We start from the raw sequence: 23,735 nt of genomic DNA, 5'->3' as shown, positions 1-23,735 counted from the left end.
TATGGACATAGGAGAAAAACGAGAACTCCTTACTCCTAGGCCTGCTAAATCTCCAGGGGTCTACTCCTCCCATCTGCTCCATAAAGTCCTTGAGCACCCTAGCTGCAGCCGGCCTCCTCCCGGTCCTGGACCTCGATCTGTCCAGCCCTGGGTCCAGCACCGTATTGAAGTCTCCCCCCATTACCAACTTTCCCGCCTCTATGTCCGGGATACGTCCCAACATACGCCTCATAAAATTGGCATCATCCCAGTTCGGGGCATATACGTTCACTAGAACCACCACCTCCCCTTGCAATCTGCCACTCACCATCACGTATCTACCCCCACTATCCGCCACTATGGTCTTTGCCTCAAACCGTACCCGTTTCCCCACTAATATAGCCACGCCCCTGTTCTTTGCGTCTAACCCCGAATGAAACACCTGCCCCACCCATCCTTTGCGTAGTCTGACCTGGTCTATCAGTTTCAAATGCGTCTCCTGCAACATAACCACATCTGCCTTTAATTTCATTAGGTGTGCGAGTATCCGTGCCCTTTTAATCGGCCCGTTCAGCCCTGTCACATTCCACGTGATCAGCCGGGTTGGGGGGCTCTTTACCCCCCCCCCTTGTCGACTAGCCATCCCCTTTTTTAATCCAGCTCCTCACCCAGTTCCCACGTAGCCGTATCTCCCCCTGACGGCGCCCTCCCGCTTCGACCACCCAAGCCCATACCAGCTCCCCCTTCTCCCCAGCAGCAGCAACCCAGTTAGGCCCCCCCCCCCGCTAGATCCTTTTCTAGCGTAATTGCACCCCCCATGTTGCTCCCAGAAGTCAGCAAACTCTGGCTGACCTCTGCTTCCCCCCGTGACCTCGGCCCCCACTGAGCGAGGCCCCCTTCTTCCTGCTTCCCTGTTCCCGCCATGATTACCATAGCGCGGGAACAAAGCCCGCCTTTCCCACTTGGCCCCACCCCTAATGGCCGGCGCCCACAATTCCTCATCCTCCCTCCCCCCTCTCCCCCACGACATGGGGAAGAGCGAAAAGTTACAGGGTCGCAAGATTAACAACTTGAGAGATCATCCCTTCCCCCTTTTTCCCCCCCTTCACCCCACGTAATCACCCCACCACTTTGTCCCAAACGTTCTTTTTCTGGCCCGCCTATTGCAGCTTCTCCTCCACAATAAATGTCCACGCCTCTTCTGCCGTCTCAAAGTAGTGGTGCTTCCCTTGGTGTGTGACCCACAGTCTTGCCGGCTGCAACATTCCAAATTTGACCTTCCTTTTGTGAAGCACCGCCTTGGCCCGATTAAAACTTGCCCTCCTTCTCGCCACCTCCGCACTCCAATCTTGATATACGCGGATCACCGCATTCTCCCACCTACTGCTCCGAGTTTTCTTCGCCCATCTGAGGACCATGTCTCTGTCATTATATCGGAGAAATCTCACCACTATGGCTCAAGGTATTTCTCCAGCCCTCGGTCTTCACGTCATAACTCGATAAGCTCCCTCCACCTCCAACGGGCCCGTCGGGGCCTCCGATCCCATTAACGAGTGAAGCATCGTGCTCACATATGTCCCGACGTCTGCACCTTCGGGAAGACCAAGAATCCTTAAATTCTTCCTCCTCGCATTATTCTCCAGCACCTCCAGCCTTTCCACACTCCTTTTGTGCTGTTCCTCGTGCGTCTCTGTCTTCACCACCAGGCCCTGTATTTCGTCTTCATTTTCAGCGACCTTTGCCTTCACGACCCGAAGCTCCTGCTCCTGGGTCTTTTGCTCCTCCTTTAGCCCTTCAATCGCCTGTAATATCGGGGCCAGCAGCTCCTTCTTCATCTCCTTTTTAAGTTCTTCCACACAGCGCCGCAGGAACTCTTGTTGGTCAGGGCCCCATACTAGACGGCCACCTTCTGACGCCATCTTGCTTTGTGCTTGCCTTCCTTGCCGCTGCTCTAGAGGATCCTCCGCAATCCGGCCACTTTCCTCTCCTTTTTCCATCCGTGTCCAGGGGGAATTCCCTTCTGGTTACCGCACAGTGTTTTTAGCCGTTAAACTTGCGGTTGGGGCTCCTATCAAGAGCCCAAAAGTCCGTTCCACCGGGAGCTGCCGAAACGTGCGACTTAGCTGGTCATCGCCGCACCCGGAAGTCTTTGCCTCTTTATTTGAGGCCGATTCTTGTCTTGTTTTCCCTCATCGGAGGAGGTGTCGGCATTAAGTCCGCTGGCTGAAAGGTGTCGCTTTTTGCCACTACCCCTCGGGGGGTTCTTCAGTTTGTTTTTTTGTTTCCTCTTTCGTTTGTCCCTGTTCACTGTTTGCCAGGGCTCTCTATTCTTTGTCCCATCCTCTTCCTCTTCCATTGAGTGTTCCTCATCAGATGAGGCTGGGGTTGGGTTGTCAGGGCGTGCTGGGGCCTCCTCTTTTTGTTGGGGGCCCTTCTGTTGCTTTTCCGCATTCTGTGCCGTGGTGTCTTTTTCGGTGGGGGGTGCATGAACCTCCTCTCTGGTCGCCTTTTTAACTCCGCTGCTGATGATCTGTGCATATGTCGCCCCCCGTTTCGGGCAGGCCCTGTAAAGATGGCCGGCCTCCCCACACAGGTTGCAGCACTTGTCTTCTTTGCAGTCCTTAGTCATGTGTCCCTCCTGCCTGCAGTTTTTGCAGAAGGTCACACTGCAGTTTGCGGCAACATGCCCCGTTTTGCCACAGGTGTGGCATACTCGTGGCTGTCCCACGTAGTAGAGGTAGCCACGATTTCCTCCAATAATGAAACTGGAGGGGGGATGCAGGATGGTTCCGCTGCCGTCTGTTCTTAGAGTCACCTTGATGTGGTGCTCACTTGTCCAGATGCCGAAGGTGTCTTTCACTTGCACGCTGTCACTTTTCAGCTCAGCGTACCTGGCGAGGAACGTGAGCACATCAGACACGGGGACGTGGGGGTTGTACGTGTGCAGTGTTACAACCCGGTTTTGCTGCGACGGTAGCGTAAACAGAGGCTCCGCAGTCAGGATCGACAGGGGACTCTGATTACCTTTTTCCTTGAAGACGTTCAAGAATCTGATGCACGCTGCGACGCTCTTGAAGGTGACATCAAAATATCCATTGTTGGGGAAGTTTTGCAAGCAGAAGATCTCTGTTGCTTTAAACCCACAACACTCGAGCAGCACCCGTTTCACGAAGAGTTTCCGGTCCACAGGTGACTCTCCTTCCGTTTTCTTCACTGTGACTCGGACAGTGTTTCGCACTCCCCAGCCTGGTGGTCGGGATGCAGCTGCATCCATAGCTCGTTCGTTGGGTGTGAAACTGTATCGGTGTTAGGCCTAAACCCGAGGTTTAGGCCAGCATGTAGATCCACCAATAGCAGCCAAGCTCCAAACGTTTCCTCTTTGACGACCTCAATCCCTCCGAGTTCTCCAATCCACGATCGACATGGAAATCCTCAGCTTCTCTCGATCAAATGAGACTACACTTGATCTTAGGCAAAAGGCCGAGAAGCCGAGTAATGCACATTCAAGAGTGAAATGGGTGGTCAATTTAGAATTAGTTCCCTTTCGCCGTTGTGCTTGTAAGATGCGTTTGGTCATTCTTCATGACACCGGGGCCAGGTAGAAGCTGAGTAGCAGCAGCCACTTGCCGAAGCATTTTGTTGTGTGCTGAAAGAACTGTGAATAAAGTGTATATTTGTATGTGTTTGATCTGTTTTTTAAGTTTGAAATTCCCCATGAAGGGGTGGTGTGCACCGTTCCTGGAGATACTGCAATACCAGGTCGATGCGTGGAGTGGACGGAGCAAGCCCCTATTCCATCTCCCTGCTCCAAAAATCAATTTAATATATGGTCCCCAGATAAGGGACGTATCAGATATTAAACTGATAAGAACAGATTTTTTTTTTTTTCCCAAAAAAATTTACTTTATTCATAAAAATTTATCATAAGCATTACAGAAACATTTCAAATTGTCTTGACTGTACATTTCCGGCAGGGTTACATGTTGCCTTGACTTTCTTTCATTCAATTTTGATATTATTATTCACATATCACTCTTTACGTTACAATTCCTTCTTAAATATTTACATTGTCATGTTTGTTTTATACATTGGAGTGTTGGTTGCCCAGACCGAGGGGCTTTACACTGTTACCCGCCCCTCGGTGTACATTTGCTGGAAAGACTTTACACAGTGGTCTTTCCCCATTGCGCCTTGGCGGCAGCTGCCCCAAGCTTGAGTGCGTCCCTCAGCACGTAGTCCTGGACCTTGGAATGTGCCAGTCTGCAACACTCGGTCGAGGACAATTCTTTGCACTGGAAGATCAGCAAGTTTCGGGCAGACCAAAGAGCGTCTTTCACCGAGTTGATGACCTTCCAGCAGCAGTTGATATTTGTCTCGGTGTGTGTCCCTGGAAACAGTCCGTAGAGCACAGAGTCCTGTGTCACAGATCTGTTTGGGATAAACCTTGACAAATACCACTGCATCTCTCTCCAGACCTTCTTTGCAAAGGCACATTCCACAAGGAGGTGTGTGACCGTCTCATTTCCCCCACAGCCACTCCGAGGGCAGCGTGCATTGGTGCAGAGCCTTCGGGTGTGCATGAAGAATCTGACAGGGAGGGCCCTTCTCACCACCAGCCAAGCTAGGTCTTGGTGCTTGTTTGAAAGTTCTGGTGATGAGGCGTTCTGCCAGATGACTCTGGCAGTCTGCTCAGGGAACCATCCAACGTCCTCCACAGTCTCCTTTTCCCTGAGGGCCTCGAGGACATTACGTGCTGACCACTGCTTCATTGCCTTGTGGTCAATGGTGTTTTTCTTCAAAAACTTTTCCACGAAGGACAGGTGGTACGGTACGGTCCAACTACTTGGAGCGTTCCGCGGCAATGAGGCCAGGCCCATCCTTCGTAACACCGGGGACAGGTAGAACCTCAGTATGTAGTGACACTTGGTGTTTGCATACTGGGGGTCCACGCACAGCTTGATGCAGCTGGACACAAAGGTGGCCAACAGGATGAGGGAGGCGTTGGGTACGTTCCGCCCTCCTTTCTCCAGAGGTTTGTACATGGTGTCCCTTCGGACACGGTCCATCTTGGATCGCCAGATAAATTTGAAGATGGCCCGGGTGACTGCTGTGGCGCAGGGTCGGGTTATGGGCCAGACCTGCGCCACGTACAGTAGCACCGAGAGTACCTCACACCTGATGACCAGGGTTTTGCCCGCAATGGAGAGGGAGCGTTGCTCCCACCAGCCCAGTTTCTGTCTTACCTTTCCTATGCGCTCCTCCCAGTTTTTGGTGCACGCCCCAGCAGCTCCGAACCATATCCCCAGCACCTTCAGGTAATCTGACCTGACAGTGAAGGGGACAAAGGACCGGTCGGCCCAGTTCCCAAAGAACATGGCCTCGCTCTTGCCCCGGTTTACCTTGGCTCCAGAGGCCAGTTCAAACTGGTCGCAGGTGGTTAAGAGCCTGCGTACAGACGCAGGATCCGAGCAGAAGACGGCAACGTCGTCCATGTACAGGGAGGCCTTGATTTGCATGCCTCCACTGCCTGGGATCGTCACTCCTCTTATACCCGGATCCCTCCTGATGGACTCGGCAAAAGGTTCTATGCAGCACACAAAAAGGGCAGAGGAGAGAGGGCAGCCCTGCCTGACTCCAGATCTGATCTGGAACTTTTCTGATTCCCACCCATTGATTGAGACTGCGCTATAGATGTTTGTGTAGAGCAGTTTGATCCAATTGCGAATTCCCTCCCCAAACCCCATTTTGGAGAGCACATCCATCATGTAGGTGTGCGATATTCTGTCAAAAGCCTTCTCCTGGTCAAGGCTGATGAGGCAAGTGTCCACCCCCCTGTCCTGCACGTAGGCGATCGTATCCCTGAGTAGCGCGAGGCTATCAGAGATCTTCCTGCCGGGTACAGCACAGGTCTGGTCAGGGTGGATCACCGACTCCAGAGCAGACCTGACCCGATTGGCGATGACCTTTGCTAGAATTTTGTAGTCCACATTCAACAGTGAAATGGGTCGCCAATTTCGAATTTCTTCCCTTTCCCCCTTCTGCTTGTAGATGAGGGTGATGATGCCTTTCCTCATGGACTCTGACATGCTGCCTTCCAGAAGCATGCTCTCGTACACTTCCAGCAGGTCTGGGCCCATCCAGTCCCACAGAGCCGAATACAACTCAACCGGTAAGCCGTCGCTTCCGGGAGTTTTACTCGTCTCGAAGGACTTGGCGGCCTTTGTCAGCTCGTCCAGAGTTAGTGGTTTGTCCAGGTTTTCCAGCTCGCTGTCGCCTATGACCTCCGTGATAGTCGACAGGAAGGTCTGGGAAACAGTGCTATCTGTTGGCTTCAGGTCATACAGTCCGGCATAAAAGGATTGGCTGATCCTCAGGATGTCAGACCGCGATGACTTTTCAGAGCCATCTTCTTCCTTCAGGCTGCTGATCACAGAGGTCTCTCTGTGCACCTTTTGGAAGAAGAAGCGTGAGCACTTTTCGTCCTGCTCCACGGAGCGGACTCTGGAACGGAAGATAACCTTGGAGGCCTCCGAGGTGTAGAGCGAGGCTTGCTGGCTCTTCACCTCTTGGAGATCCTCCTTGACATCCACCCCCATCGACTGCAGCTGGAGCAAATTTTGCATACTTTTCTGGAGCCTGGACATGACCCCTCGTCTCTCTCTCACCTTCTGAACGCCCTTGAGGATGAAAAACCTCTTGATATTCCCCTTGATTGCTTCCCACCAGAGATGTGGGGCCTCAAAGAGGGGTTTCACAGTTCTCCAACCTTTGTAATCCCTCCTGAGTTCCTCGATGTTCTCAGGGGTCAGCAGTTTTACATTTAGCTTCCACGTCCCCCTGCCTACCCCCTGGTCTTCCTGCAGGTGGCAGTCGGCCAGTAGGAGGCAGTGGTCAGAGAAGAACACCGGCGTTACGTCGGTGGACCTGACCGTGAAAGCTCGGGACACAAAAAAGAAGTCTATCCTGGAGCGGACGGACCCGTCTGGCCGTGACCATGTGTATCTACGCTGCGCGCCGTCTGCAGGGTTGCTGCAGACGTCGAGCAGCTTGGCGTCTTTTACCGTTTCCATCAGGAGTCTGGACGTAGCGTCTAGTTTGCTGTCGGCTTTGCTGGATCGTCCAGCCGCATCGATGATGCAGTTGAAGTCACCACCCAGGATGACCGGCTTGGAGGTGGCCAACAGCAGTGGGAGTTGCTGAAGAACTGCCAGCCGCTCACTTTTTACGGCCGGGGCGTACACATTAATAAGTCTGAGAGGGGTGTTTTTGTATTTCACGTCTGCTACGAGGAGGCGCCCGCCCACCACCTCCTTAACGTCGGAGATGGTGAAGTTGCCTCCCCGCAGCAGAATACCCAGGCCGGAGGAGCGGCAGTCGTTTCCTCCTGACCAGATGGATGGCCCGTGGGACCACCAACTCGACCAGCGCCTGTAGTTGCTGAGGTGCGGAATTCCGCACTCCTGCAGGAACAGTAGGTCAGCTTTTACATTTGCCAAATAGTTGAGTGTGGCTACACACCGCGAAGTATCTTTGATGCTTCGCACATTTATGGATGCAATTTTTAAACCCATTAAGAAAAGATAGATTTACCAATCTCAAGAGTCCAGAGTCTATACAGTTGGCTGTTCCAGCTGTTGAATGTTCCCCAGCATGCCGGTGGTGCTCGCAAACTTTAGCACAGTTGCAGGGCTGAGAAAACTGTTCTGGTCCGTACTGGCCCCGTGATTTTGATGCAGATGCATTGGGGGGGTGGTGTAGCCCTGGGGTTCGTCGTGGCAGTCAGTAGGTGTTGGGGTTGCAGGCCGGTCTTCACCTGGGTTATTGCTGCTCGTTGCTATCGGGGGTTGGTCTGTGACCTTGTTTTCTTCCCGGTCGGTGGTCTGGGGGGTCTGTGCCTTCCGTTCCACGTCGGTGCTTTGCCTCTTTATTTGAGGCCGATTCTTGTCCTGTTTTCCCTCATCGGATGAGGTGTCGGCGCTAAGTGCGCCGGCTGAGAGGTGTCGCTTTTTGCCACTACCCCTCGGGGTTCTTCAGTTTGTTTTTTTGTTTCCTCTTACGTTTGTCCCTGTTCACGGTTTCCCAGGGCTCTTTATTCTTTGTCCCATCCTCTTCCTCTTCCATTGAGTGTTCCTCATCAGATGGGGCTGGGGTTGGGTTGTCAGGAGGTGCTGGGGCCTCCTCTTTTTGTTGGGGGCCCTTCTGTTGCTTTTCCTCATTCTGAACCATGGTGTCTTTTTCGGTGGAGGGTGTATGCACCTCCTCTCTGGTCGCCTTTTTGACTCCGCTGCTGATGATCTGTGCGTATGTCGCCCCGCGTTTCGGGCAGGCCCTGTAAAGATGGCCGGCCTCCCCACACAGGTTGCAGCACTTGTCTTCCTTGCAGTCCTTAGTCATGTGTCCCTCCTGCCTGCAGTTCTTGCAGAAGGTCACACTGCAGTTTGCGGCAACATGCCCCGTTTTGCCACATGCGTGGCATACTCGTGGCTGTCCCACGTAGTAGAGGTAGCCACGATTTACTCCAATAGCGAAATTGGAGGGGGGATGCAGGATGGCTCCGTTGCTGTCCGTTCTTAGGGTCACCTTGACCTGGTGCTCACTTGTCCAGATGCCGAAGGTGTCTTTCACTTGCACGCTGTCACTTTTCAGCTCAGCGTACCTGGCGAGGAACGTGAGCACATCAGGCACAGGGACGTGGGGGTTGTACGTGTGCAGTGTAACAACCCGATTTCGCTGTGCCGGTAGCGTAAACAGAGGTTCCGCAGTCAGGATCGACAAGGGACTCTGGTTACCTTTTTCCTTGAAGACGTTCAAGAATTTGATGCACGCTGCGACGCTCTTGAAGGTGACATCAAAGAAACCATTCTTGGGGAAGTTTTGCAAGCAGAAGATCTCTGTTGCTTTAAACCCACAGCACTCGAGCAGCACCTTCTTCACGAAGTGTTTCCGGTCCAAAGGTGACTCTCCATCCGTTTTCTTCACTGTGACTCGGACAGTGTTTCGCACGCCCCAGCCTGGTGGTCGGGATGCAGCTGCATCCATAGCTCGTACGTTGGGTGTGAAACTGTATCGGCGTTAGGCCTAAACCCGAGGTTTAGGCCAGCATGTAGATCCACCAATAGCAGCCAAGCTCCAAACGTTTCCTCTTTGACGACTTCAATCCCTCCGAGTTGTCCAATCCACGATCGACATCGAAATCCTCAGCTTCACTCGATCAAATGAGACGACACTTGATCTTAGGAAAAAGGCCGAGAAGCCGAGTAATGCACATTCAAGAGTGAAATGGGTGGTCAATTTCGAATGAGTTCCCTTTCGCCGTTGTGCTTGTAAGATGCGTTTGGTCATTCTTCATGACACCGGGGCCAGGTAGAAGGTAAGTAGCAGCAGCCACTTGCTGAAGCATTTTGTTGTGTGCTGGAAGAAGTGATTAAAGTGTATATTTGTATGTGTTTGAGCTGTTTTTTGAGTTTGAAATTCCCCATGAAGGGGTGGTGTGCACCGTTGCTGGAGATACTGCAATACCAGGTCGATGCGTGGAGTGGACGGAGCAAGCCCCTATTCCATCTCCCTGCTCCAAAAATCAATTTAATATATGGTCCCCAGATAAGGGACATATCAGATATTAAACTGATAAGAACAGATTTTTTATTTTTTTTTTCAAAAAAATATACTTTATTCATAAAAATTTATCATGAGCATTACAGAAACATTTCAAATTGTCTTGACTGTACATTTCCGGCAGGGTTACATGTTGCCTTGACTTTCTTTCATTCAATCTTGATATTGTCATACACATATCACTCTTTACATTACAATTCCTTCTTTAAGTTCTTTAAACTGATAAGAACAGATTTTTTTTTTTTTTCAAAAAAATATACTTTATTCATAAAAATTTATCATGAGCGTTACAGAAACATTTCAAATTGTCTTGACTGTACATTTCCGGCAGGGTTACATGTTGCCTTGACTTTCTTCCATTCAATTTTGATATTGTCGTACACATATCACTCTTTACATTACCATTCCTTCTTAAATATTTACAGTGGCATGTTTGTTTTATACATTGGAGTGTTGGTTGCCCAGACCGAGGAGCTTTACACTGTTACGCGCCCCTCGGTGTACATTTGCTGGAAAGACTTTACACAGTAGTCTTTCCCCATTGCGCCTTGGCGGCAGCTGCCCCAAGCTTGAGTGCGTCCCTCAGCACGTAGTCCTGGACCTTGGAATGTGCCAGTCTGCAACACTCGGTCGAGGACAATTCTTTGCACTGGAAGATCAGCAAGTTTCGGGCAGACCAAAGAGCGTCTTTTACCGAGTTGATGACCTTCCAGCTGCAGTTGATATTTGTCTCGGTGTGTGTCCCTGGCAACAGTCCGTAGAGCACAGAGTCCTGTGTCACAGATCTGTTTGGGATAAACCTTGACAAATACCACTGCATCTCTCTCCAGACCTTCTTTGCAAAGGCACATTCCACAAGGAGGTGTGTGACCGTCTCATTTCCCCCACAGCCACTCCGAGGGCAGCGTGCAGAGCCTTCGGGTGTGCATGAAGAATCTGACAGGGAGGGCCCTTCTCACCACCAGCCAAGCTAGGTCTTGGTGCTTGTTTGAAAGTTCTGGTGATGAGGCGTTCTGCCAGATGACTCTGGCAGTCTGCTCAGGGAACCATCCAACGTCCTCCACGGTCTCTTTTTCCCTGAGGGCCTCGAGGACATTACGTGCTGACCACTGCTTCATTGCCTTGTGGTCAAAGGTGTTTTCCTTCAAAAACTTTTCCACAAAGGACAGGTGGTACGGTACGGTCCAACTACTTGGAGCGTTCCGCGGCAATGAGGCCAGGCCCATCCTTCGCAACACCGGGGACAGGTAGAACCTCAGTATGTAGTGACACTTGGTGTTTGCATACTGGGGGTCCACGCACAGCTTGATGCAGCTGGACACAAAGGTGGCCAACAGGATGAGGGAGGCGTTGGGTACGTTCCGCCCTCCCTTCTCCAGAGGTTTGTACATGGTGTCCCTTCGGACACGGTCCATCTTGGATCGCCAGATAAATTTGAAGATGGCCCGGGTGACTGCTGTGGCGTAGGGTCGGGTTATGGGCCAGACCTGCGCCACGTACAGTAGCACCGAGAGTACCTCACACCTGATGACCAGGGTTTTGCCCGCAATGGAGAGGGAGCGTTGCTCCCACCAGCCCAGTTTCTGTCTTACCTTTCCTATGCGCTCCTCCCAGTTTTTGGTGCACGCCCCAGCAGCTCCGAACCATATCCCCAGCACCTTCAGGTAATCTGACCTGACAGTGAAGGGGACAAAGGACCGGTCGGCCCAGTTCCCAAAGAACATGGCCTCGCTCTTGCCACGGTTTACCTTGGCTCCCGAGGCCAGTTCAAACTGGTCGCAGGTGGTCAAGAGCCTGCGCACAGACGCAGGATCCGAGCAGAAGACGGCAACGTCGTCCATGTACAGGGAGGCCTTGACTTGCATGCCTCCACTGCCTGGGATCGTCACTCCTCTTATGCCCGGATCCCTCCTGATGGACTCGGCAAAAGGTTCTATGCAGCACACAAAAAGGGCAGAGGAGAGAGGGCAGCCCTGCCTGACTCCAGATTTGATTTGGAACTTTTCTGATTCCCACCCATTGATTGAGACTGCGCTATAGATGTTTGTGTAGAGCAGTTTGACCCAATTGCGAATTCCCTCCCCAAACCCCATTTTGGAGAGCACATCCATCATGTAGGTGTGTGATATTACAGTTATAATGGAGGCTGCTCTGAAACCCGACAAGCTCTCGCTCGACCCCCACGCTCCACGCGCAGATCACCTTTTCAACTGCTGGCTCCGGTGTTTCGAGGCCTACCTGGAAGCATCCTCCGCCTTCGCCAAAACGGACGCCGACCGACTCAATCTCCTGTGCTCACGGCTCGACTACGGGCTTTTCGACCTCATCACGGGAACAACGACCTATGCCGATGCCATCGTGAAGCTCAAAAGCCGGTATGCACGAACTGTTAATTCTATTTACGCCCGCCACCGCCTCGCCTCCCGGCACCAGCAGCCGGGTGAACCCCTATCCGTGTTTGTTCGGGACCTCCGTGCCCTCGCGCTCACCTGCAACGCGCCAGCAGTCTCCGCTGAGCAGAACACTGAGGCCCTGGCGCTTGATGCCTTTGTAGCTGGCATTGCTTCCGTCCCGATTCGCCAACTCCTTCTGACACAAACTACCCTGACTCTGGACACGGCAGTCACTATGGCAGAGGCCCAACAGGCAGCCTACGACAATAATGCGTCCTACACGCCTGCACAAACTTCCTTTGCTCCTGTCCACGCTCCCTACGTGGCCGCTACCTCCCAGCAACAACCCCTGCAAGTCACGGCCCACCCAGCCACTCCAGCAGTAAAAATGCCTGGGCCCCAGTGTTATTTTTGTGGCCAGGCAAAACACCCCAGGAAACGCTGCCCTGCTAGAGATGCTACCTGTTCAGCCTGAGTTAAAGTCTCACATGTCTTTGTGGTTCTTGACGCTTAGCGCATCAATTTAATATACTTTTTGTATGTGTGCTGGAAGAAGTGAATAAAGTGTATATTTGTATGTGTTTGATCTGTATTTTGAGTTTGAAATTCCCCATCAAGGGGTGGTGTGCACCGTTGCTGGAGATACTGCAATACCAGGTCGATGCGTGGAGTGGACGGAGCAAGCCCCTATTCCATCTCCCTGCTCCAAAAATCAATTTAATATATGGTCCCCAGATAAGGGACGTATCAGATATTAAACTGATAGGAACAGATTTTTTTTTTTTTTTTTTTTATTCAAAAAAATATACTTTATTCATAAAAATTTATCATGAGCGTTACAGAAACATTTCAAATTGTCTTGACTGTACATTTCCGGCAGGGTTACATGTTGCCTTGACTTTCTTCCATTCAATTTTGATATTGTCGTACACATATCACTCTTTACATTACCATTCCTTCTGAAATATTTACAGTGGCATGTTTGTTTTCTACATTGGAGTGTTGATTGCCCAGACCGAGGGGCTTTACACTGTTACGCTCCCCTCGGTGTACATTTGCTGGAAAGACTTTACACAGTGGTCTTTCCCCATTGCGCCTTGGCGGCAGCTGCCCCAAGCTTGAGTGCGTCCCTCAGCACGTAGTCCTGGACCTTGGAATGTGCCAGTCTGCAACACTCGGTCGAGGACAATTCTTTGCACTGGAAGATCAGCAAGTTTCGGGCAGACCAAAGAGCGTCTTTTACCGAGTTGATGACCTTCCAGCAGCAGTTGATATTTGTCTCGGTGTGTGTCCCTGGAAACAGTCCGTAGAGCACAGAGTCCTGTGTCACAGATCTGTTTGGGATAAACCTTGACAAATACCATTGCATCTCTCTCCAGACCTTCTTTGCAAAGGCACATTCCACAAGGAGGTGTGTGACCGTCTCATTTCCCCCACAGCCACTCCGAGGGCAGCGTGCATTGGTGCAGAGCCTTCGGGTGTGCATGAAGAATCTGACAGGGAGGGCCTTTCTCACCACCAGCCAAGCTAGGTCTTGGTGCTTGTTTGAAAGTTCTGGTGATGAGGCGTTCTGCCAGATGACTCTGGCAGTCTGCTCAGGGAACCATCCAACGTCCTCCACGGTCTCTTTTTCCCTGAGGGCCTCGAGGACATTACGTGCTGACCACTGCTTCATTGCCTTGTGGTCAAAGGTGTTTTCCTTCAAAAACTTTTCCACAAAGGACAGGTGGTACGGTACGGTCCAACTACTTGGAGCGTTCCGCGGCAATGAGGCCAGGCCCATCCTTCGCAACACCGGGGACAGGTAGAACCTCAGTATGTAGTGACACTTGGTGTTTGCATACTGGGGGTCCACGCACAGCTTGATGCAGCTGGACACAAAGGTGGCCAACAGGATGAGGGAGGCGTTGGGTACGTTCCGCCCTCCCTTCTCCAGAGGTTTGTACATGGTGTCCCTTCGGACACGGTCCATCTTGGATCGCCAGATAAATTTGAAGATGGCCCGGGTGACTGCTGTGGCGTAGGGTCGGGTTATGGGCCAGACCTGCGCCACGTACAGTAGCACCGAGAGTACCTCACACCTGATGACCAGGGTTTTGCCCGCAATGGAGAGGGAGCGTTGCTCCCACCAGCCCAGTTTCTGTCTTACCTTTCCTATGCGCTCCTCCCAGTTTTTGGTGCACGCCCCAGCAGCTCCGAACCATATCCCCAGCACCTTCAGGTAATCGGACCTGACAGTGAAGGGGACAAAGGACCGGTCGGCCCAGTTCCCAAAGAACATGGCCTCGCTCTTGCCCCGGTTTACCTTGGCTCCAGAGGCCAGTTCAAACTGGTCGCAGGTGGTCAAGAGCCTGCGTACAGACGCAGGATCCGAGCAGAAGACGGCAACGTCGTCCATGTACAGGGAGGCCTTGACTTGCATGCCTCCACTGCCTGGGATCGTCACTCCTCTTATGCCCGGATCCCTCCTGATGGACTCGGCAAAAGGTTCTATGCAGCACACAAAAAGGGCAGAGGAGAGAGGGCAGCCCTGCCTGACTCCAGATTTGATTTGGAACTTTTCTGATTCCCACCCATTGATTGAGACTGCGCTATAGATGTTTGTGTAGAGCAGTTTGACCCAATTGCGAATTCCCTCCCCAAACCCCATTTTGGAGAGCACATCCATCATGTAGGTGTGTGATATTACAGTTATAATGGAGGCTGCTCTGAAACCCGACAAGCTCTCGCTCGACCCCCACGCTCCACGCGCAGATCACCTTTTCAACTGCTGGCTCCGGTGTTTCGAGGCCTACCTGGAAGCATCCTCCGCCTTCGCCAAAACGGACGCCGACCGACTCAATCTCCTGTGCTCACGGCTCGACTACGGGCTTTTCGACCTCATCACGGGAACAACGACCTATGCCGATGCCATCGTGAAGCTCAAAAGCCGGTATGCACGAACTGTTAATTCTATTTACGCCCGCCACCGCCTCGCCTCCCGGCACCAGCAGCCGGGTGAACCCCTATCCGTGTTTGTTCGGGACCTCCGTGCCCTCGCGCTCACCTGCAACGCGCCAGCAGTCTCCGCTGAGCAGAACACTGAGGCCCTGGCGCTTGATGCCTTTGTAGCTGGCATTGCTTCCGTCCCGATTCGCCAACTCCTTCTGACACAAACTACCCTGACTCTGGACACGGCAGTCACTATGGCAGAGGCCCAACAGGCAGCCTACGACAATAATGCGTCCTACACGCCTGCACAAACTTCCTTTGCTCCTGTCCACGCTCCCTACGTGGCCGCTACCTCCCAGCAACAACCCCTGCAAGTCACGGCCCACCCAGCCACTCCAGCAGTAAAAATGCCTGGGCCCCAGTGTTATTTTTGTGGCCAGGCAAAACACCCCAGGAAACGCTGCCCTGCTAGAGATGCTACCTGTTCAGCCTGAGTTAAAGTCTCACATGTCTTTGTGGTTCTTGACGCTTAGCGCATCAATTTAATATACTTTTTGTATGTGTGCTGGAAGAAGTGAATAAAGTGTATATTTGTATGTGTTTGATCTGTTTTTTGAGTTTGAAATTCCCCATCAAGGGGTGGTGTGCACCGTTGCTGGAGATACTGCAATACCAGGTCGATGCGTGGAGTGGACGGAGCAAGCCCCTATTCCATCTCCCTGCTCCAAAAATCAATTTAATATATGGTCCCCAGATAAGGGACGTATCAGATATTAAACTGATAAGAACAGATTTTTTTTTTTTTTTTTTTTTTTCTCAAAAAAATATACTTTATTCATAAAAATTTATCATGAGCATTACAGAAACATTTCAAATTGTCTTGACTGTACATTTCCGGCAGGGTTACATGTTGCCTTGACTTTCTTCCATTCAATTTTGTTATTGTCATACACATATCACTCTTTACATTACAATTCCTTCTGAAATATTTACAGTGGCATGTTTGTTTTATACATTGGAGTGTTGGTTGCCCCGACCGAGGGGCTTTACACTGTTACCGGCCCCTCGGTGTACATTTGCTGGAAAGACTTTACACTGTGGTCTTTCCCCATTGCGCCTTGGCGGCAGCTGCCCCAAGCTTGAGTGCGTCCCTCAGCACGTAGTCCTGGACCTTGGAATGTGCCAGTCTGCAACACTCGGTCGAGGACAATTCTTTGCACTGGAAGATCAGCAAGTTTCGGGCAGACCAAAGAGCGTCTTTTACCGAGTTGATGACCTTCCAGCAGCAGTTGATATTTGTCTCGGTGTGTGTCCCTGGAAACAGTCCGTAGAGCACAGAGTCCTGTGTCACAGATCTGTTTGGGATAAACCTTGACAAATACCACTGCATCTCTCTCCAGACCTTCTTTGCAAAGGCACATTCCACAAGGAGGTGTGTGACCGTCTCATTTCCCCCACAGCCACTCCGAGGGCAGCGTGCATTGGTGCAGAGCCTTCGGGTGTGCATGAAGAATCTGACAGGGAGGGCCCTTCTCACCACCAGCCAAGCTAGGTCTTGGTGCTTGTTTGAAAGTTCTGATGATGAGGCGTTCTGCCAGATGACTCTGGCAGTCTGCTCAGGGAACCATCCAACGTCCTCCACGGTCTCCTTTTCCCTGAGGGCCTCGAGGACATTACGTGCTGACCACTGCTTCATTGCCTTGTGGTCAAAGGTGTTTTTCTTCAAAAACTTTTCCACGAAGGACAGGTGGTACGGTACGGTCCAACTACTTGGAGCGTTCCGCGGCAATGAGGCCAGGCCCATCCTTCGTAACACCGGGGACAGGTAGAACCTCAGTATGTAGTGACACTTGGTGTTTGCATACTGGGGGTCCACGCACAGCTTGATGCAGCTGGACACAAAGGTGGCCAACAGGATGAGGGAGGCGTTGGGTACGTTCCGCCCTCCTTTCTCCAGAGGTTTGTACATGGTGTCCCTTCGGACACGGTCCATCTTGGATCGCCAGATGAATTTGAAGATGGCCCGGGTGACTGCTGTGGCGTAGGGTCGGGTTATGGGCCAGACCTGCGCCACGTACAGCAACACCGAGAGTACCTCACACCTGATGACCAGGGTTTTGCCCGCAATGGAGAGGGAGCGTTGCTCCCACCAGCCCAGTTTCTGTCTTACCTTTGCGATGCGCTCCTCCCAGTTTTTGGTGCATGCCCCAGCAGCTCCGAACCATATCCCCAGCACCTTCAGGTAATCTGACCTGACAGTGAAGGGGACAAAGGACCGGTCGGCCCAGTTCCCAAAGAACATGGCCTCGCTCTTGCCCCGGTTTACCTTGGCTCCCGAGGCCAGTTCAAACTGGTCGCAGGTGGTCAAGAGCCTGCGCACAGACGCAGGATCCGAGCAGAAGACGGCAACGTCGTCCATGTACAGGGAGGCCTTGACTTGCATGCCTCCACTGCCTGGGATCGTCACTCCTCTTATACCCGGATCCCTCCTGATGGACTCGGCAAAAGGTTCTATGCAGCACACAAAAAGGGCAGAGGAGAGAGGGCAGCCCTGCCTGACTCCAGATTTGATCTGGAACTTTTCTGATTCCCACCCATTGATTGAGACTGCGCTATAGATGTTTGTGTAGAGCAGTTTGATCCAATTGCGAATTCCCTCCCCAAACCCCATTTTGGAGAGCACATCCATCATGTAGGTGTGCGATATTCTGTCAAAAGCCTTCTCCTGGTCAAGGCTGATGAGGCAGGTGTCCACCCTCCTGTCCTGCACGTAGGCGATCGTATCCCTGAGTAGCGCAAGGCTATCAGAGATCTTCCTGCCGGGTACAGCACAGGTCTGGTCAGGGTGGATCACCGACTCCAGAGCAGACCTGACCCGATTGGCGATGACCTTTGCTAGAATTTTGTAGTCCACATTCAACAGTGAAATGGGTCGCCAATTTCGAATTTCTTCCCTTTCCCCCTTCTGCTTGTAGATGAGGGTGATGATGCCTTTCCTCATGGACTCTGACATGCTGCCTTCCAGAAGCATACTCTCGTACACTTCCAGCAGGTCTGGGCCCATCCAGTCCCACAGAGCCGAATACAACTCAACCGGTAAGCCGTCGCTTCCGGGAGTTTTACTCGTCTCGAAGGACTTGGCGGCCTTTGTCAGCTCGTCCAGAGTTAGTGGTTTGTCCAGGTTTTCCAGCTCGCTGTCGCCTATGACCTCCGTGATAGTCGACAGGAAGGTCTGGGAAACAGTGCTATCTGTTGGCTTCAGGTCATACAGTCCGGCATAAAAGGATTGGCTGATCCTCAGGATGTCAGACTGCGATGACTTTTCAGAGCCATCTTCTTCCTTCAGGCTGCTGATCACAGAGGTCTCTCTGTGCACCTTTTGGAAGAAGAAGCGTGAGCACTTTTCGTCCTGCTCCACGGAGCGGACTCTGGAACGGAAGATAACCTTGGAGGCCTCCGAGGTGTAGAGCGAGGCTTGCTGGCTCTTCACCTCTTGGAGATCCTCCTTGACATCCACCCCCATCGACTGCAGCTGGAGCAAATTTTGCATACTTTTCTGGAGCCTGGACATGACCCCTCGTCTCTCTCTCACCTTTTGAACGCCCTTGAGGATGAAAAACCTCTTGATATTCCCCTTGATTGCTTCCCACCAGAGATGTGGGGCCTCAAAGAGGGGTTTCACGGTTCTCCAACCTTTGTAATCCCTCCTGAGTTCCTCGATGTTCTCAGGGGTCAGCAGTTTTACATTTAGCTTCCACGTCCCCCTGCCTACCCCCTGGTCTTCCTGCAGGTGGCAGTCGGCCAGTAGGAGGCAGTGGTCAGAGAAGAACACCGGCGTTACGTCGGTGGACCTGACCGTGAAAGCTCGGGACACAAAAAAGAAGTCTATCCTGGAGCGGACGGACCCGTCTGGCCGTGACCATGTGTATCTACGCTGCGCGCCGTCTGCAGGGTTGCTGCAGACGTCGAGCAGCTTGGCGTCTTTTACCGTTTCCATCAGGAGTCTGGACGTAGCGTCTAGTTTGCTGTCGGCTTTGCTGGATCGTCCAGCCGCATCGATGATGCAGTTGAAGTCACCACCCAGGATGACCGGCTTGGAGGTGGCCAACAGCAGTGGGAGTTGCTGAAGAACTGCCAGCCGCTCACTTTTTACGGCCGGGGCGTACACATTAATAAGTCTGAGAGGGGTGTTTTTGTATTTCACGTCTGCTACGAGGAGGCGCCCGCCCACCACCTCCTTAACGTCGGAGATGGTGAAGTTGCCTCCCCGCAGCAGAATACCCAGGCCGGAGGAGCGGCAGTCGTTTCCTCCTGACCAGATGGATGGCCCGTGGGACCACCAGCTCGACCAGCGCCTGTAGTTGCTGAGGTGCGGAATTCCGCACTCCTGCAGGAACAGTAGGTCAGCTTTTACATTTGCCAAATAGTTGAGTGTGGCTACACACCGCGAAGTATCTTTGATGCTTCGCACATTTATGGATGCAATTTTTAAACCCATTATAAAAAAGATAGATTTACCAGTCTCAAGAGTCCAGAGTCTATACAGTTGGCTGTTCCAGCTGTTCGATGTTCCCCAGCATGCCGGTGGTGCTCGCAAACTTTAGCACAGTTGCAGGGCTGAGAAAGCTGTTCTGGTCCGTACTGGCCCCGTGATTTTGATGCAGATGCATTGGGGGGGTGATGTAGCCCTGGCGTTCGTCATGGCAGTCAGTAGGTGTTGGGGTTGCAGGCCGGTCTTCACCTGGGTTGTTGCTGCTCGTTACTATCGGGGGTTGGTCTGTGACCTTGTTTCCTTCCCGGTCGGTGGTCTGGGGGGTCTGTGCCTTCCGTTCCACGTTGGTGCTTTGCCTCTTTATTTGAGGCCGATTCTTGTCCTGTTTTCCCTCATCGGATGAGGTGTCGGCGCTAAGTGCGCCGGCTGAGAGGTGTCGCTTTTTGCCACTACCCCTCGGGGGGTTCTTCAGTTTGTTTTTTTGTTTCCGCTTTCGTTTGTCCCTGTTCACTGTTTCCCAGGGCTCTTTATTCTTTGTCCCATCCTCTTCCTCTTCCATTGAGTGTTCCTCATCAGATGGGGCTGGGGTTGGGTTGTCAGGAGGTGCTGGGGCCTCTTCTTTTTGTTGGGGGCCCTTTTGTTGCTTTTCCTCATTCTGAACCGTGGTGTCTTTTTCGGTGGAGGGTGTATGCACCTCCTCTCTGGTCGCCTTTTTAACTCCGCTGCTGATGATTTGAGCGTATGTCGCCCCGCGTTTCGGGCAGGCCCTGTAAAGATGGCCGGCCTCCCCACACAGGTTGCAGCACTTGTCTTCTTTGCAGTCCTTAGTCATGTGTCCCTCCTGCCTGCAGTTCTTGCAGAAGGTCACACTGCAGTTTGCGGCAACATGCCCCGTTTTGCCACAGGTGTGGCATACTCGTGGCTGTCCCACGTAGTAGAGGTAGCCACGATTTACTCCAATAGCGAAATTGGAGGGGGGATGCAGGATGGCTCCGTTGCTGTCCGTTCTTAGGGTCACCTTGACCTGGTGCTCACTTGTCCAGATGCCGAAGGTGTCTTTCACTTGCACGCTGTCACTTTTCAGCTCAGCGTACCTGGCGAGGAACGTGAGCACATCAGATACAGGGACGTGGGGGTTGTACGTGTGCAGTGTAACAACCCGATTTCGCTGTGCCGGTAGCGTAAACAGAGGCTCCGCAGTCAGGATCGACAAGGGACTCTGGTTACCTTTTTCCTTGAAGACGTTCAAGAATTTGATGCACGCTGCGACGCTCTTGAAGGTGACATCAAAGAAACCATTCTTGGGGAAGTTTTGCAAGCAGAAGATCTCTGTTGCTTTAAACCCACAACACTCAAGCAGCACCCACTTCACGAAGTGTTTCCGGTCCGAAGGTGACTCTCCCTCCGTTTTCTTCACTGTGACTCGGACAGTGTTTCGCACTCCCCAGCCTGGTGGTCGGGATGCAGCTGCATCCATAGCTCGGACGTTGGGTGTGAAACTGTATCGGCGTTAGGCCTAAACCCGAGGTTTAGGCCAGCATGTAGATCCACCAATAGCAGCCAAGCTCCAAACGTTTCCTCTTTGACGACTTCAATCCCTCCGAGTTCTCCAATCCACGATCGACATGGAAATCCTCAGCTTCTCTCGATCAAATGAGACTACACTTGATCTTAGGCAAAAGGCCGAGAAGCCGAGTAATGCACATTGAAGAGTGAAATGGGTGGTCAATTTCGAATGAGTTCCCTTTCGCCGTTGTGCTTGTAAGATGCGTTTGGTCATTCTTCATGACACCGGGGCCAGGTAGAAGGTGAGTAGCAGCAGCCAGTTGCCGAAGCATTTTGTTGTGTGCTGAAAGAAGTGAATAAAGTGTATATTTGTATGTGTTTGAGCTGTTTTTTGAGTTTGAAATTCCCCATGAAGGGGTGGTGTGCACCGTTGCTGGAGATACTGCAATACCAGGTCGATGCGTGGAGTGGACGGAGCAAGCCCCTATTCCATCTCCCTGCTCCAAAAATCAATTTAATATATGGTCCCCAGATAAGGGACGTATCAGATATTAAACTGATAAGAACAGATTTTTTTTTTTTTTTTTTTTTTTTTCAAAAAAATATACTTTATTCATAAAAATTTATCATGAGCATTACAGAAACATTTCAAATTGTCTTGACTGTACATTTCCGGCAGGGTTACATGTTGCCTTGACTTTCTTTCATTCAATTTTGATATTGTCATACACATATCACTCTTTACATTACAATTCCTTCTTAAATATTTACATTGTCATGTTTGTTTTATACATTGGAGTGTTGGTTGCCCAGACCGAGGGGCTTTACACTGTTACGCGCCCCTCGGTGTACATTTGCTGGAAAGACTTTACACTGTGGTCTTTCCCCATTGCGCCTTGGCGGCAGCTGCCCCAAGCTTGAGTGCGTCCCTCAGCACGTAGTCCTGGACCTTGGAATGTGCCAGTCTGCAACACTCAGTCGAGGACAATTCTTTGCACTGGAAGATCAGCAAGTTTCGGGCAGACCAAAGAGCGTCTTTTACCGAGTTGATGACCTTCCAGCAGCAGTTGATATTTGTCTCGGTGTGTGTCCCTGGAAACAGTCCGTAGAGCACAGAGTCCTGTGTCACAGATCTGTTTGGGATAAACCTTGACAAATACCACTGCATCTCTCTCCAGACCTTCTTTGCAAAGGCACATTCCACAAGGAGGTGTGTGACCGTCTCATTTCCCCCACAGCCACTCCGAGGGCAGCGTGCATTGGTGCAGAGCCTTCGGGTGTGCATGAAGAATCTGACAGGGAGGGCCTTTCTCACCACCAGCCAAGCTAGGTCTTGGTGCTTGTTTGAAAGTTCTGGTGATGAGGCGTTCTGCCAGATGACTCTGGCAGTCTGCTCAGGGAACCATCCAACGTCCTCCACGGTCTCCTTTTCCCTGAGGGCCTCGAGGACATTACGTGCTGACCACTGCTTCATTGCCTTGTGGTCAAAGGTGTTTTCCTTCAAAAACTTTTCCACAAAGGACAGGTGGTACGGTACGGTCCAACTACTTGGAGCGTTCCGCGGCAATGAGGCCAGGCCCATCCTTCGCAACACCGGGAACAGGTAGAACCTCAGTATGTAGTGACACTTGGTGTTTGCATACTGGGGGTCCACGCACAGCTTGATGCAGCTGGACACAAAGGTGGCCAACAGGATGAGGGAGGCGTTGGGTACGTTCCGCCCTCCCTTCTCCAGAGGTTTGTACATGGTGTCCCTTCGGACACGGTCCATCTTGGATCGCCAGATAAATTTGAAGATGGCCCGGGTGACTGCTGTAGCGTAGGGTCGGGTTATGGGCCAGACCTGCGCCACGTACAGTAGCACCGAGAGTACCTCACACCTGATGACCAGGGTTTTGCCCGCAATGGAGAGGGAGCGTTGCTCCCACCAGCCCAGTTTCTGTCTTACCTTTCCTATGCGCTCCTCCCAGTTTTTGGTGCACGCCCCAGCAGCTCCGAACCATATCCCCAGCACCTTCAGGTAATCTGACCTGACAGTGAAGGGGACAAAGGACCGGTCGGCCCAGTTCCCAAAGAACATGGCCTCGCTCTTGCCCCGGTTTACCTTGGCTCCAGAGGCCAGTTCAAACTGGTCGCAGGTGGTTAAGAGCCTGCGTACAGACGCAGGATCCGAGCAGAAGACGGCAACGTCGTCCATGTACAGGGAGGCCTTGACTTGCATGCCTCCACTGCCTGGGATCGTCACTCCTCTTATACCCGGATCCCTCCTGATGGACTCGGCAAAAGGTTCTATGCAGCACACAAAAAGGGCAGAGGAGAGAGGGCAGCCCTGCCTGACTCCAGATCTGATCTGGAACTTTTCTGATTCCCACCCATTGATTGAGACTGCGCTATAGATGTTTGTGTAGAGCAGTTTGATCCAATTGCGAATTCCCTCCCCAAACCCCATTTTGGAGAGCACATCCATCATGTAGGTGTGCGATATTCTGTCAAAAGCCTTCTCCTGGTCAAGGCTGATGAGGCAAGTGTCCACCCCCCTGTCCTGCACGTAGGCGATCGTATCCCTGAGTAGCGCGAGGCTATCAGAGATCTTCCTGCCGGGTACAGCACAGGTCTGGTCAGGGTGGATCACCGACTCCAGAGCAGACCTGACCCGATTGGCGATGACCTTTGCTAGAATTTTGTAGTCCACATTCAACAGTGAAATGGGTCGCCAATTTCGAATTTCTTCCCTTTCCCCCTTCTGTTTGTAGATGAGGGTGATGATGCCTTTCCTCATGGACTCTGACATGCTGCCCTCCAGAAGCATACTCTCGTAC

At 52.0% G+C, this 23,735-nt stretch overlaps 3 non-coding genes and 2 pseudogenes across 3 annotated transcripts; all 5 read right to left on the bottom strand.

Annotated features, from left to right (window-relative positions):
- Positions 1–3,701: 3,701 nt before the first annotated feature.
- On the bottom strand, positions 3,702–3,880 carry LOC140408166 (U2 spliceosomal RNA; annotated as a pseudogene).
- Positions 3,881–9,464: 5,584 nt separating this feature from the next.
- Positions 9,465–9,645, bottom strand: LOC140408156 (U2 spliceosomal RNA; annotated as a pseudogene).
- Positions 9,646–12,607: 2,962 nt separating this feature from the next.
- Positions 12,608–12,794, bottom strand: LOC140408035 (U2 spliceosomal RNA). Its single transcript, XR_011939981.1, has one exon. It is a non-coding gene; the product is annotated as a U2 spliceosomal RNA (small nuclear RNA).
- A 2,763-nt stretch (positions 12,795–15,557) lies between these two features.
- On the bottom strand, positions 15,558–15,746 carry LOC140407984 (U2 spliceosomal RNA). Its single transcript, XR_011939938.1, has one exon. It is a non-coding gene; the product is annotated as a U2 spliceosomal RNA (small nuclear RNA).
- A 5,587-nt stretch (positions 15,747–21,333) lies between these two features.
- LOC140407979 (U2 spliceosomal RNA) lies at positions 21,334–21,522 on the bottom strand. The gene has a single exon (XR_011939933.1). It is a non-coding gene; the product is annotated as a U2 spliceosomal RNA (small nuclear RNA).
- Positions 21,523–23,735: the final 2,213 nt, after the last annotated feature.

The sequence above is a fragment of the Scyliorhinus torazame genome, chromosome 2, assembly GCF_047496885.1.
Source record: "Scyliorhinus torazame isolate Kashiwa2021f chromosome 2, sScyTor2.1, whole genome shotgun sequence".
NCBI classification, from domain to species: Eukaryota; Metazoa; Chordata; class Chondrichthyes; order Carcharhiniformes; family Scyliorhinidae; genus Scyliorhinus; species Scyliorhinus torazame.
Note: the sequence above shows the minus strand (reverse complement) of the source record. Positions and strands in the feature narration are given on the sequence as shown.